Source organism: Pteropus alecto, unplaced genomic scaffold (genome assembly GCF_000325575.1).
Source record: "Pteropus alecto unplaced genomic scaffold, ASM32557v1 scaffold44, whole genome shotgun sequence".
Taxonomy (NCBI): Eukaryota; Metazoa; Chordata; class Mammalia; order Chiroptera; family Pteropodidae; genus Pteropus; species Pteropus alecto.
The window spans coordinates 511,509-521,700 of NW_006436812.1; the positions used below are offsets into that span (position 1 = coordinate 511,509).

General features: G+C 37.6%; 1 pseudogene; it reads right to left on the reverse strand.

Moving 5' to 3' along the window:
* Positions 1-9,962: 9,962 nt before the first annotated feature.
* LOC112481643 lies at positions 9,963-10,081 on the reverse strand (annotated as a pseudogene).
* Positions 10,082-10,192: the final 111 nt, after the last annotated feature.

Below are 10,192 nucleotides of genomic sequence, written 5' to 3' on the forward strand. Positions count from 1 at the left end.
ACATCCAGGCTGACGGTCTACTGGTGGGTTCAGGATCAGCCAAATGACACGTCCTGTTCATCCATCAGCCATCCTGGAAATAATGCATTTGACCTGTAGTCATGTGACTAAACACAGTAGGAACTAGCATTCATTAATGGATAAGTACTTTACTTGTATCCTGTTATTTAATCATCAAAAAACTTTTGTGGTAGGCATTTTTATTCTTTCATTACTTTCTGGTCAGTGCTTGGAGAAGTGGCTAGCATGCAGTGGATGCCTGCATTGACACAATAATGCTGTACAACAAACCCCACAAAACCTCAGCAGCAGACAAAGAAAAGGATTTAGTTTTCAGAAATCTGGGGATAAACTGGGAGTTGGCTAGGTGGCTCTGCTGATATTTGCTGGGGATCAGCTGGCCATAGGCTGATGGGCTGGCCTTGGCAAAGGACTCTGAGGCTCCATGTGCCTCATTCTCTGACAGGCTGCCCCAAGCATGTTCTCATGGTGATGACAGAGGCACACGCCTATTTCAAGACTCTCCATTGCATCATGTTTACTAACATCCTATTGACCAAAGCAAATTGCATGACTGAGTTCAGGATCAAAGGGCAGGGTGGGAAGACATTGCAAAATTATGTAGTAAAGGGTGCACCTAAAGGAGGGGTGAAGAAAGGGGTGTAGAATTGAGGCCATCAGTGCAGTTGACCACAGTACTCAATCAGTGTGTGTCGCATAAATGAATAAGGCTCTGAGAAGTTACAGGAAGAGCTGTGGGTTACACAGTGAGTGCAACACAGAGCTGTGCTTATAACCCAGGCAGGGTGAATTCTTCGAGAGGGTGATTTTGGAGGCTAATAGAGGTCTCCTAGTCTCCTATCACTTAACGTCTTTCCCCTATTAGCTGAGGCCCAGAGTTTCTTATCCAGGGACCAGAACCATTCATGTCTCAAACTAAAATCAGACTGTGAAAATCTTTGTCCCTGGGAGAGAGGACACAGAATGCTTACTTACCCAGGTAACAGTGATTGGTTTGAAAGCCTCAAATGAGTCTAGCTTTTTCCTTCTTAGATTAAAAAAAGTTTTAAAAAACATAAGTGATGTGTGTTCATTATATATAAGATGGCAAGAGAGAAATGCATAAGTAAAATGAAAATCATTTATAACCTATAGATAACTGGTCACACTTGGGTTATTTCCCTCTAAATATTTTTATTATTGTTATCATTATTTACAAAATTGGGAGATGTCTTTGATATGAAATTTTGGCTTAAACACACGCCATGAACATTTCTCTCCACCATTAAAAACCCATTGTGAACATTATTTTTAGAGACTGTACAGGTAACACCGTAATTCATTGCCCAATCTTCAATTGAATCTTTATGTTGTTTTCGACTTTTCACTGTTATAAATAATGCTGGGATTACTAATTTTTAATTTCACATTTTTTCATTATAAAAGTGACAAACTGCAGTTCATAAAATTTTGAAAAAGAAACAAAAATTCCAACCACCTACCATCTTCATAACCACTGCAAATATTTTTTTCTATAGTTTCTTCTAGTCTTTTCAACCACATGTAATTTTATACTCACCTCTTTGTGACTGTAAAAGTAACATATGATGACTTTCTTAAGATTCGAAAGCATGACGACCAAGAAGCAAGAACAAAAAAATCATTCATAATTCCGTCGCCTAGAAGAAAGCACTATTAACTCTTCGACCTATTTTCTCTCATTGCTATTATTATTATAATTAGCATTATTTCTTATTATTTCACATGATGGAGATCATGCTAAACCTGCAATCCTTTTTTTCTTGTTTTGCTGAATACTATATCTTGAGCATTTCTCCTTGTGATTAAAAGTTTTAAAAGATATTTTAAAAGGATATTTAAAAAAGCATCAAGTATTGCAACATAGTATGTTAGTGATTGTACAATATCTCTTTAAATAGATGTGTCACAGTTAATTCAATAATCCCGCTGGGGGACAACTTTAGCTATCATGCTTCGCTGCAAGAAGTATCTCTGCACATATACTTAAATCACATTTCTGACGAATTCTTTAGGAAAGATTTCTAGAAATGGAATTATTGACCATGGACTGGAAATACATGAACATTTTACAGACTTCTTAATGCACATGTTTTTATACAGGTTACATACAGGTTACACAGCTAACACATAGGACACGTCGTGCTGCAGACCGATTTTAACTCATCTTGTTAGCATAAGTACGTCCTCCTAAACATCGATCTCCTTGAAAGACAGTCTCATACATTATGTATCCCCAATCCAGTGACTGGCACAAAAACAGGTACACCTTGCATTGAGGGGCAACATAGATTAGCAGTAAGGTCACCAATTGTGGAGTCAGACAGCCTGGATGTGCATCCTGGATGCATCACTTAGCAGCAAGTTCATTAACCTCCCTGTCCTTTAGTTGCCTCATCTTTTAAAGGAGGACCAACCAAGGTAGTACCAACCTCACAGGGTTGTTTTGAAGATTCAGTACATAGCTCCTGGCACTATGTACTTCAGTGCTAAGCCCTCTGTGAGTGTAAGCTTCATTCTTTCCGAATTGGAGGGGTCAATGTGTTGGTTAAAAGCGTGGGCCTTTGGAATCACGCAGCCCTAAGTTTTGTGCCCTTTTCTGCTATGAGAACTTCAGATGTTTTACCTCCAAGCCTTGCTCTCTTCATTGGTAAAATGGACTGATAATCCTACCTTATGGCATGATTGGTATGCGTGGATGAAATAAGGTGATATAAGTGTTCACCATGCTGCCTGGCAGCTAGGAAATGTTTAATAAATGGAACCATAATAATCACTGTAGAGGCAATACTGGCTTGCTGTAACGTGTCTTGACTCTATTCTCAGTGGTAGCCAGTGTTAGCAATTTGATGTGTCCTTGTAGACATTTTTTTCTCTTACAGTCGTAAACATCTGTGTGTGTGGGTACAGTCGCCATTGCTCCTCTGATCCTGTTTTTCTTGTTCTCTTTTTTTTTAGCTCACCGGGGGCTGAGAGGTCTTTGTTTTATTTTTCTCTTGGAATCAGGTTTTGGTAGTAGGATGAGAGGTGACGTCTTTATAGCCACTTGTCACCTGCATGTCGGCCCCCTGCAAGATGGCGTGTTTAGAAGCAGAAGGCTGGTGAGATCTCCATGAGGAGTGCACAGCTTCCTTTGACATCCAGTTCATTAGTGTGTGTTTTGCATTTTCAGATGGAGATTTGTTCTATTGGTTATTGAGAAAGGGGTATTTAAGTCTCTGAATACAATTGTGGATTTGCCTATTTCTCCTAGATATTCTAGTATGTTTGCTTTATATATTTTGAAACTCTGCTATTAGGTGCAAAAACAGTTAGGATTGTCATGGTTTTTAGATAATCTGACTCCTTTATCATCATGAAATGACTTCCTTTTTCTCTCATATTTTTTGCTGTAACATTTTCTTTGATATTAGTACAGCCACTCCACCTTTCTTTTGACTAGTGTTATCATGATATATCTTTTTTTCATCCATTTAATTTAAACCTATTTGTATCTTAATATTTAAATCACCTTTCTTGTTGGCAGCATTTAGTTGGGTCCTGCTTTTTTTTTTTTTTTTTTTCCAGTTTGATAATCTCTGCCTTTTAATTGGGGATGTTTAGTCCACTTAAATATTATGTGACTTTCGATACAATTAGGTTTGAGTATTTCATTTTGCTACTTGTTTTCTATTTGTCCCATATGTTCTTTATTTCCTTTTTATCTTTTTTCTGACTTCTTTTAGATAATCGATTTTTTATCATTGAATGTTATCTCCCTTGTTGGCTGATTAGCTATGACCATTTTGTTTTTCAGTGGCTGTTTTAGGGTTGTAGTTTATATCTTCAAGTGATACTATACCACTTCACATATAGTGGTGGCCCCTCTGGCATTTATACTATGTTTATCAAATAATATACTTCCATATATAAGTGAAACGTATTTTTTAGTTTGTTAGAGGGCAGTTATCTTTCAAAAATATTTAAATAATAAGAGAAAATCTTTTCTATTTTCTTCTAGGGCTCTATATTCTTTTGGGTATATCTGTATTTCTAATTAATGTCATTTTCCTTTTTCCTGAAGGTACTTCTTTTAACATTTCTTGGAGTAAAGCTCTACTCATTTTGAAAAACATTTTTTGAAAAATATTCTTTGAAAAATATTTTCGCTGGGTATAGAAGTCCAGCTTGATTTTCTTCCTTTCATGACTGAAGATGTTGCTCCGTTATCTCTTCGCTTGCGTTGTTTCTGAAGATAAATCTGTTGTCATTCTTATCTTTGTTCCTCTTTATGTCACATGTCATTTTGCTCTGGCTGCTTTTAAGATGTTTCTCTTTATCATTGGTTCTGAAAAATTGGATTTAGATGTGTTTCGTGGTAGTTTGCTTTTTTTATCTTTAACTTTTTTTTTTGGTACTTAGGTTTTGTTAAACTTTTCATCGACTTTTTACCCTGTGTGCATTTCATTTCAGACATTGTAGTTCTCATCTCTAGAAGTTCTGTTTTGGTCTCCTAAAAATATCTTCCATGTTTTTACTTAACTTTTTGAGCATATAGTTATAATAACAGTTTTAATGCCCATGTCTATTAATTCTAACATCTGTACCTGTTTTGGGTCAGTTTTGATTAATTAATTTTTCTCCTCACAGGTTGTATTTTTCTTCTTTGCATGCCTGGTTAATCTTTGATAGGATGTCAGACATTGTTGGTTATTGGATATTTTTATATTTCTATAAATCTTTTCGAGCTATATTCTGGAATGTAGTTGTTACTTGTAAACAATAGATTCTTTTGGGTCTTGCTTTTTAAGATTTGTTAGGTGAGACCAGAGTAGTGCTTAGTGCGGGAATAATTGTTTCCCCCACTGAGAAAAGATCCTTCTGAGTATTCTGAATTGCGAGGTCTTCGGTCTGGCTTGTAGCAACAGCCATTATTGCCAGCCTTATATGAACACCTGCTATTGTGGCTTCTAAACCATCAAATGGTTCTTTCTTGGGCCTTGGGAAGGTTCCTCATCCTGACCTATTTATCAGTCAGTGCTCTGTTGAATACTCAAGGAAGACCTCTGCAAATCTTCATGGTTCTCCTTTTGTGCAGTTCTCTACTCTCCAGTACTCTGTCCTGTAAATCCTGCTTTGGTCTCCCTGGAAATAAGCTCTTCAGCATAGGAAGCCCACTGGGCTACTCCTGGATTCTCTCTTCTTGTGTTGTGGCCTGTGACATCACTGAAGCAGTTTTCATGCAAAGTCCTGTGGTTCACCTCATTTGTTTCCAGTCTCTCAGAGATCATTGTCCTTTGCTGCCTGATGTCTAGTGTCCTGAAAATTGTTGTTTTATATATTTTGTCTTTTTCGTTGTTGTGTTTTTATTTCAGGTAAGAGAATAAATCAAGTCTCTGTTATTCCTTCTTGGCCAGAAGCAGATGTCCACTACAAGCTAAAGAATTTTCCAAGGTCACACAGTTAATTTGTTTTTCAGCTTGGAATCAAATCTTTATATACCATCTAATATTTTGGTTCTCATTCCACCGTTTTTGAAGATTTCTGCTAATATGAATACTCTGTGGTTTTTGTAGTTAAGATTTTTAGAGAATATGACCTATTTTTCTGAGAAAAATTTTGTTTTGAGGTGAAGATGTATTCCATTCTGTTTTATAAATATGAGACAATGCAAATGAGAAGAACCGAGTAAAATATCAATGTGGTAATTTTACCAGTCCCAGGGATTCGAGAGCTCTCTAAAACATTTTAGAAAATGTGCTGCATTATCAGCAGCCATTCCATGTTCCATGTGGCATCATTCTTTTCATAATTGCATTCTTAAAATATATGCTTGATGAATAATAAGCTTCATCTCCCACTTTCAATTATATTTACAGTATAGCATTTCCCAGGGGAACTATTAAAAACACACACTCATTAGCTCTATCAAGCATTTTCACAAAATAAAATTGATGTCTCTTTTCCCTGAGATTTTTAACTTAGGGACAAGAGTCCTACCAGAAATATGGCAGAGGCAATAAAAGAGTTTGCCGAACAATCTCAGAGTGATAAAAATGTTCCTCTTTTAATTAGTTTTCTCCTTAAACAGAGACTGATTTTGCTGAGTTTAAATTGAAAACTTTCAGACATTTTCCACTGAAGGGTTAATTGCCCATTTTCAAATGCATCATCTTGGGGTATTTCTCCAGGAAAATTTATAGCTTTAATGATTACTTAAATTATTTTTTTTCCTTAATAACAACCTTAAACTGCTAACTTGTAAAGTGATTTCATCTATTTCAGTAGTTCTCAACTCTGTCTTCACATTAGAATCACCTGGGAGCATTTAAAAGATGTCAGTGCCAAGAGCCCCCACTCAGACCAATTAAATCAGTATCTCTGGGCATAGAGCCTGGGCAACTGTATATTTTAAAACTCCCCTGGTGATTTTAGTTTGCAGGCAGGATTGAAAATCACTGATGTAGTGAAAAAGCCCTCATTTCACAGATGAGAAAATGGAAGCTCAGAAGGATTAACTGATTGTCTAATGTTATACCGAGAAAGGGACATACTATGTCAAGTGCATGCAAGGCGCTGTAGTAGTGCTTCAAACATACTGTCTTATTCAGCCCTTATAATGACCAAGTGATTGTTTTTATTTCATTTTATAGCTAAGGAAACCAAGGTAGTAACTTATCCAAGGTCATGTTCTTAGAAACTTGGACACACATCTGTTTCCTGGTCCTTAGCATAATGATTTTCTCATTAAACCTCTCTGCGTATACTATTACTGGAATTTCTTTGTAACCCTATCCACAGAGAGGCATCTCAGGATTTTACGTGTTGGGTTTAGCTGGTGATGCAGTAGTGGCTGGAGGCTCTCAGAGTGCCTGTTTACAGCAGGTGCTTGATATGTTGGTTAAATAAACAAACAAGTGCAAGTTATGTTCATCGAACTTGCTGGTTTTAAATACAAAAGAATCTAGATCTGATTGGCTTGAGCATAAAAGGAGTATGTTGACTTAACATCATTTTAAAGTCTGAGTATTCTGAATCTAGGCACTCAAATTCTATGCTCAGAATTTCTTACTTTGGTTTTCCTGTGTTTTGCCTATGGGCTCATGACTGATATTCATGGGCTCTGTTTGGCTCAGTTCAAATCATGCATTTGCTCTCGAAGCAATTATTTTGTGGAAGGGAGTGCGGCAGTCTTATTGGCTGGGTTTGGAGCACTGGGCTGCCTCTGGAGCCAAAGAGATGGTGGGCCAAAGAAGGGGGAGGAGCAGCTCATTTTCAAGAAAGTAGGGGTTAGGATGGTGTCAGCAGAAGCAAATATATTCTGGCAAGACAGAACAATAGGTGCCCATGACATTGGACTAGGAAGGATATGACTCAGCTTTGAAAATTGTCTCTTGAGAGGATCGGATATCAGAGAAGAGCCCAAACAATTGCAAGGTCCCATCTTCTCCCAACTTACCTTCCAGGGCCCACAGAAACACTTCATCAGGCCTAGATGCTGTTCACATCAGTCTAGAAGCCAGTCACTCCATTCTTTCTGTGCCAAGATAGAGATAAAGAGCCACAGGGAGATCATTTTCTGATGAGGTTTCAAATATTACAAGAACAAGGTTTGCTTCCATGTGTGTGTGTGTAATGAGGGGTTGGGACCTGAGCCTGTCCTTGGGCTGAGTGTCAGAGACTCAGGCTTCCTTTGGGAAGAAGCAGAAGATTCAGAGAACTGAGCATATCTTACAAGTCAAGCAAAGAAGTTCCACTGACACCGAGCTTAAAGCCACAGCCTGATCTTTCAGATGAGCAAACTTGGACCAGTTTTGTCAAGGCTAGTCCTGTCTTCTGAGGATTTCTGGACTCTCATACTGGAAGGAATAGAGCCTTTGGGGTGTGTGTGTGTGTGTGTGTGTAGGTCTTCATATCCCCATAACACCACAATTGTCCATCTCCCATATGACCTATTGGGAATGCTGTTGGTTCATATGGATCTTAGAAAAAGCGATACAGATAGAGAGAATGAGGAAGGGAGGAGGGTAGAGAGAGATAAGGGTAGGGAGAGAGAAAGCAGGAGTGAGCGGGAGAGATAGGTAGAGATATTGAGGCTCACTTCTGAGGAATCATTAGGGACTTGGGAGCACCCGATGACATAATTACTCTGAACATTTGATGAGTAACGCCAACATCATCGTTTATTACTCCAGTGATAAACGGGTGCAGATGCTAGAAGTGTTTTTTATGAAGCAGTGTTTTAAGAGAAATGAGCAGTGTGGTGACAATGCTATTTTGAGCTGAAGTACTGGAAGGGTGGACCTTTTAGATGCTGGCTGGTGCTGGAAGGGACTCCAGCTCAGGAATCAGACCAAAGTCATATGCGGAGATAGTGATGGAAATCAGGTGGGTAAGCAAATGCATGGGGGGTATTTAGCTATTGGTTACGGAGTCTTCCCGAAAGTGAGACGTATAAAGGGTGAGACATTTGGATAATCTGACCGGGCATATAAAAATGTTGATGGGATTTATGTACAAAAATGTTCAGCACAGTTACCACTAATAGTATGAAAAATAGAAATACCTCAATTATTTCTCAATTATATAACGATAGAGGATTAAATCAATTATGATTCATTCATTTATATGCTGTTCTATAGCCATCACTAATGATACTGTGAAGAAATTGCAATAAAATGGGGGAAATACTCTTGATCTGTAAAAAATGAGCAGGATCACAAACAACCTTACCATGATCATACTCTGGGTTCCATTTTGTGGTCCCACTGGCTTCCTTGTTTCTTGTGCACTTAATAAAAACATGTTTTGTTTTTTCTGCTTATGAAGTCAGTATATCTACATTGTGGAAACTTCAGAAAGCATAGAAAAGTCTAAACATATAAAAACGACCCATAATTCCATCACCTAGTGATAACTACTGCCAATGTTTTGGTGCATTTCCTTTTAGTTGTTTTTTTTCTCCCTGCCTGTGTTACCTTAGACTTCTCAAGTCCTCAGAATTTTTGGAAACACTCTTGCCTTTGCAATTAACATAGCTTGAGCCTCTATTTCTTAATCTATGGATGGGCTAGCCCTTAGAAAGATATCTGTGGATTTAGTGAATTCACTAGGTTTTCTCTCATTCCGTCTCCTGGAATCTATCACCCCAAATAAGGCACACTGGCCCCTTTCCCTATGTCTTCTCAAAAGGGCTATGGCGTGCAAAAGGGCTGTGGTAAGCTGGGGTTAATTACAGAAAATGTTAAACGTCACTGTTGGGATTCATTGACTATGCCCCACTACTGAGAACTGCTTACTGTCACGCCTCTCTGTGAGTTCTAGCTTCCCACCATCCCACCTGCTATCTCAAGTAACTGCATTTGGTTAAATAATTCCTCTTAGTGTATTCAGCAATTTAACTCTCCCTTTGTTTCATTTCATCTAGACGTAGATAAAGAACCTTGAATTTTAAATTAAAAAATTACCATCTAGTTGTTCTCCCAAACTGAAGAGAAATTATTACCCTAATATATATTCTTATGTCTTCTAGAACAACCAAATTCTGCCTTTTCAAATTACATATATGAATGAATATACATCTACATGCATATGTGCACATGTAAAATATCTATAAAGAATATGCCTGTATATGTGTGTGCGCACATATATGAATTTTAATGGACAAGTACTGTATCTATTAATTTATAACTGATTTTTCACCTACTGGTTTTCATAGAATCTAGGATGCTATCAAATGTAGTAAAGACCATTCTTTTATATACCACTAAGAAAGTAAACAAAAAACTTTGCCAAAATATGGGATGTCATTGATTATAAGACATATCTTTGTTTGTTTATTTATTTATTTATTATTTATTTATATATTTATTTATCAACCCTTGGTTGACCTCACAGATTGCAAAGACCTTGTCAGCTTACAATCCTTTATTTTTTATTTTTTACTCCTACAGCACCTGGTTTTCCGCGGTGGTCTCCCATCCAAGGACTAACCAGGTCCGACCCTGCTTAGCTTCCGAGATCAGACAGGATCGGGCATGTTCAGGGTGGTACACACATACACACTTTAAATTCAAAGGTACGAAGATAGTAAAAGTGAAAGAATATGCGAACTCTACACATGGGAGAGCTGGAGTGGATATATTAATGTCAAACACACAGATTTTAAGATAAG